Consider the following 6,108-nt stretch of genomic DNA (forward strand, 5'->3'; position numbering starts at 1 on the left):
ACTGTTTGGGCAAAGACCTGGATAGTATGACAGAACTCAGAACTTGGCAGTTCTGTCTTGAGGGAAAATGTTGTATGTTGGGGATGGAAATTTCAGAATTTTTGGTGGCCTAAGGCAGGATTCAGACACGGCTAGGACATTAGGGTTGGCGGAGTGTGCTAAAGCAGTGAATAAAACACATTCAGGGAGGAGGCTTCTGATGTTAACATGCATGAAACCAATGCTTTTATGGTTACAGAAGTCAACAAATGAGAGCACCTGGGGAATGTGTGTGATGCTAGGGGCTACAGGGCCTGGGTTAACCTTTACATCACCAGAGGAACAGAGGAGGAGTAGGATAAGGGTACAGCTAAAGGTTATAAGAACTGGTCGTCTTTTCAATAGATTTCTGTGCGTGGTAGAATAGATTCAGGGCATAATGTACAAACAAGGGTGTGGTAGGATGTGAGTACAGTGGGGGTAAACCTAGGCATTGAGTGATGATGAGAGAGCTTGCATCTCTGGAGACAGCAGCTAAGCCAAGTGAGGTCTCCCCATGTGCGGGGTGTGTGAAAAAAGAGCTATCTAAGGTATGTTGAGCTGGACTAGGGGCTCTACAGTGAAATATAACAATAACTAACCGAAACAGCAGAAGACAAGGCATATTGACATTAGAGAGAGGCATGAGTTGCCGAGTGATCATATGGTCCAATGAGCAGTAATAGGTGAGTCTAGGAGCTGTTCGGTAGAAAGCTAGCGGGCCAGGGCTAGCAGATGAGTCTTCGGGGACATCGCAACGGAAAAGCCTGTTGAAACCACATTGGTCTGCCGACGTAATCGTCCGGTCGGGATGGATCGGTGGGGCTCCGTGTCAGCAATAAAGGGTCCAGGCCAATTGGCAAAAGAGGTATTGTAGCCCATGAATTAGCGGGTATACCTCTTCGGCTAGCCGGGAGATAGGCCTAGCTCGAGACTAGCTGAAGGCTAACTGGTGCTTGCTTCGGGACAGAGGCGCTAGCCAGCAGTAGCCACTCGTTTGTAGCTAGCTAGCTGCGATGATCCGGTGTAATGGCCCAGAGCTTGCGGCAGGAATCCGGTGATGTGGTGAAGAAAGGCAGTCCGATATGCTCTGTGATATCGCGCTGTGCAGACTGGCAGGTATTGACCGAGCTAAAGCTAGCTGGTGTCCGAGCTAAAGGTGAGGACCGCTAGCCATGGCTAACAGTGACTACTAGCTAGTAGCTAGTTAGCTGGCTAGCTTCTGATGGAGGTTCCAGTTATAACGTAAAAAATAGCAGATCCGTACCACATTGGGTGAGGCAGGTTGCAGGAATGTATATTTAGATCGTCGGTGGAAAGTGAGACAAATATTTACGAAAAAAACCTGATGAAACCGACTATTTACATGGGACAAGACAAACACGCGTCCGACTGCTACACCATCTTGGATTGTTACATATCACCAACAAATAAAATTTTTCCACAACACAGACAGCGTGGTGAAGAAGGCACAACAGCGATCCTCTTCAACTACAAGAGGCTGGAAAAATGTGGCTTGTCACCGAAAACCCTCACTAACTTTTACAGGTGCACAATTGAGAGCATCCTGTCCGGCTGTATCACCGCCTGGTACGGCAACTGCTCCGCCCACAACCGTAAGGCTCTCCAGAGGGTGGTGTGGTCTGCACAACACATCACCAGGTGCAAACTACCTGCCCTCAAAGACACCTTCAACACCCGATGTCATAGGAAGGCAAAAAAGATAATCAAGGACAATAACCACCCGAACCACTGCCTGTTCACCCCGCTATCATCCAGAAGGTGAGGTCAGTACAGGTGCATCAAAGCTGGGACAGAGAGATTGAAAAACAGCTTCTATCTCAAGGCCATCAGATTGTTAAACAGCCACCAGCAAACAGCCACCAGGAGTGGCTGATGGACCTCTTCAGCTAGCTGGGAGATGGGCCTAGCATGGGCTAGCTCCAGGCTAATTGGTGCTTGCTTCGGGACAGAGACGTTAGCCAGGAGTAGACACTCGGATTGCAGCTAGCTAGCTGTGATGATCCAGGGGAAAAGGTTCAGAGCTTGGGGTGGTAATCAGGGGATATGGAAAGAAAATAGGTCAGGTATGCTCTGGTTTGAATCGCGTTGTGCAAACTGGCGAGAGTTTTCCGAGCTAAAAGTTAGCTGATGACCGCTAGCAGTGGTTAGCTGACTACTAGCTAGTAACTAGTTAGCTGGCTAGCTTCTGTTGGGGGCTCCGATTCAGTAGTAAAGAAAAACACTTTAGAAAAAAGCAGATCCACACCACATTGGGTGGGTTGCAGGAGAGTATTTTGAAGTTGAGGTTTAGAAAAATATGAAAAAGATATGCGAAGAAAAAATATATAAAAGTTATATACATGGGACACGACAAAGACGAGGACAAAGACGTCTGACTGCTACGCCATCTTGGATACATACAATGTGTAGGGTGCAGTCTTACAGATGGAACGTTAAATGACTCACTGTAGCCATAAAAAGTCCCATGGCACTTATATCTCAGACTGGCCAATAAAAATAAAAGATTAAGATGGGCAAAAGAACAGACACTGGACAGAAATATGGCTTTTTCTTTGCAACTCTGCCTAGAAGGCCAGCATCCCGGAGTCGCCTCTTCACTGTTGACGTTGAGACTGGTGTTTGCGGGTACTATTTAATGAAGCTGCAAGTTGAGGACTTGTGAGGCATATTTCTCAAACTAGACACTCTAATGTACTTGTCCTCTTGCTCAGTTGTGCACCGGGGCCTCTCACTCCTCTTTCCATTCTGGTTAGAGCCAGTTTGCGCTGTTCTGTAAAGGGAGTAGTACACAGCGTTGTACGAGATCTTCAGTTTCTTGGCAATTTCTCACATGGAATAGCCTTCGTTTCTCAGAACAAGAATAGACTGACGAGTTTCAGAAGAAAGTACTTTGTTTCTGGCCATTTTGAGCCTGTAATTGAACCCACAAATGCTGATGCTCCAGATACTCAACTAGTGTAAAGAAGGACAGTTTTATTGCTTCTTTAAATCAGAACAACAGTTTTCAGCTGTGCTAACATAATTCCAAAAGGGTTTTCTAATGATCAATTATCCTTTTAAAATGATAAACTTGGATTAGCTAACACAACGTGCCATTGGAACACAGGAGTGATGGTTGCTGATAATGGGCCTCTGTACGCCTATGTAGATATTCCATTAAATATCAGCCGTTTCCAACTACAATAGTCATTTACAACATTAACAATGTCTACACTGTATTTCTGATCAATTTAATGTTATTATAATGGACCAAAAATGTGCTTTTCTTTCAAAAACAAGGACATTTCTAAGTGACCCCAAACTTGAACGGTAGTGTATATATACAGTATACACACACAAACAATGCATTCAGAAAGTATTCAGCCCCCTTGACAATTTCCACATTTTGTTAGGTTACAGCCTTATTCAAAAATGTACAAAATGTTTTTTTTTCTCATCACAATACCTCATAATGACAGAGCAAAAACAGTTTTTTAGAAATGTTTGCTAATTAAAACAAATAATAATATAACATTTACATAAGTATTCAGACCCTTTACTCAGTACTTTGAAGCACCTCTGGCAGCGAATACAGCCTCAAGTCTTCTTGGGTATGACGCTACAACTGTGCATTGAATCACAATCTTTTTTGTACAGTGTTCTTGATAGACTGTTTCATTTTTACATGAAGTCTTCTGTCTGTTTATTTCAGAGTCACTGAGACTGACTAAATGTAGTTAGTATGACGTGTATATTATAATACTTCACAGGTTTTCTGTCAGTGAAACTCTGAAACTGTTTGTGCTGAAGGGACAAAATGTCCGTCTGGACGTCCAGGGATATGCTAAACTAAATAATATTGAGGATTTAAAGTGGACGTTTAACAAATCTCACACTTTAGTAAAATACTCCAATGAATCATCAACAGTGAAAGTATACACTAAATACCAAGGCAGGGTTGAGTTTAGGGAGGGAAACTTCTCTCTACTACTGAAGAACCTACAGGGAGGAGACAGTGGACTTTATGATGCAGGAGTGAGTGGTGACGAAAACAAAGATGTTGCCAAGTACCAGATATCAGTTCAAGGTAGGTTGTCCTCCTCCACTCCCTCTCTTTGTATCGATATGGTTACAGTGGCTTAGCAATATTGAAATGTGAATTATATCAGGTTAAATGTCATCTAATTTACTGCTGCTTAAGGTACAGAACATGGCAACCACAGTAAATGGTGACTGGAACAATGATCAGCCCTTTCTGTGTAAATGCACAGGTGTGTGTGTGTGTTTACCATGTCTAGTTATCTACTTGTATTCAGAGAGAGTTGTGAGACCACTCCTGATAGTGGACTCTGTCTCCCTCATCAATGGCACCTGTAATGTGACAGTGACCTGCAGAGGTCAGAACACCTCTGTCACCTCCAGCTGTAACAGCAGCACCTGCTCTCAGGTGGGAGGAGAGAGTAGAGGGGCTGAGACCTCCACTGTCCCCCTGCTCTCTGTCTATGTGGCAGGGGGTTCCATCATCTGTAACCACAGCAACCTAGTCAGCTGGGCCAACGACACCAAGGAGATCAAAACTATTTGTCCATTGGAATTAGGTAAGACAGATGCATACAAACACAGTGCACACACACACACACACACACACACACACACACACACACACACACACACACACACACACACACACACACACACACACACACACACACACACACACACACACACACACACACACACACACACAAATAAACATCTCAAATACTGTATGTCAGATGTAGACTGAGTTCACAAAGCATTAAGACCTATACTAACTATATATATGAATTAACATACGTGTGAGTTCACAATACATTAAGACCTATACTAACTATATATATGAATTAACATACGTGTGAGTTCACAAAGCATTAAGACCTATACTAACTCTATATATGAATTAACATACGTGTGAGTTCACAAAGCATTAAGACCTATACTAACTATATATATGAATTAACATACGTGTGAGTTCACAACACATTAAGAACACCTCCATATATTGAGTTTCACCCCAAACTTTTACACTCAGAACAGCAGCAATTCATCCAGGCATGGACTCTACAAGGTGTCGAATGCGTTACACAGGGATGCTGGCCCATGTTGACTCCAATGCTTCCCACAGTTGTGTCAAGTTGTGTGGATGTCCAAGCTCAACAATAAAATGTTGAGCTTGAAAAACCCAGCAGCGTTGCAGTTCTTGACACAAAACACTGTGCCTGGCAGCTACCAACATATCCCATTCAAAGGCACTTCATTTTGTCTTGTCCATTCATCCTCTGAATGGCACACATACACAATCCATGTCTCAATTCTCTCAAGGCTTAAAAATCCTTCTTTAACCTGTCTCCTCCCCTTCATCTACACTGATTGAAGTGGATTTAACAAGTGACATCAATAAGGGATCATAGCTTTCACCTGGATTCACCTGGTCAGTCTATGTCACGGAAAGGGCAGGTGTTCTTAATGTTTTGTACACTCAAATCCATGTATTATTGGAAGTACTGTAACCTTGTCCCCAGGCTAATCTCACACAGGAGGAAGTGTCTGATCTGCAAGAGGAACTGTAACATATTGTCTGTTTGTTGTGAACCAGTGTCTCCCCCTGCTGGTAGCATGTCTGTGTGCATGCTGAAGATCATCCTGGTGTCTGTGGGGCTGGTCATCATGATCTCTGCTGTCATCACGGTCCACATCAGGCACCGATTCCACTATGGATAGAATCATGGGTACTGTATTTTTTTCTACCTTCAACAAAGTGATTCCAGCTCTGTGTGACAGTAAGACTAGGTCAAAAAAGTACTTTTAAATGTTTCAGGTGCTACATAACAAAACTTAACATAACGTAATACAGCATAACATAACATGGCGTGACATAATATAACATAACATGGCATAGCACAGCACACAGTATCACATGTTTTTGGGCCATTTGTTTCTTTTTAATACCCAGTATGATGAAATCAAATCAAATCAAATATGTCACAAGCTTGGTAAACAACAGACTAACAGTGAAATGTCAACTGACGGGTCCTTTTCAACAATGCA

This window comes from Salvelinus alpinus, chromosome 23, assembly GCF_045679555.1.
Source record: "Salvelinus alpinus chromosome 23, SLU_Salpinus.1, whole genome shotgun sequence".
NCBI lineage: Eukaryota > Metazoa > Chordata > Actinopteri > Salmoniformes > Salmonidae > Salvelinus > Salvelinus alpinus.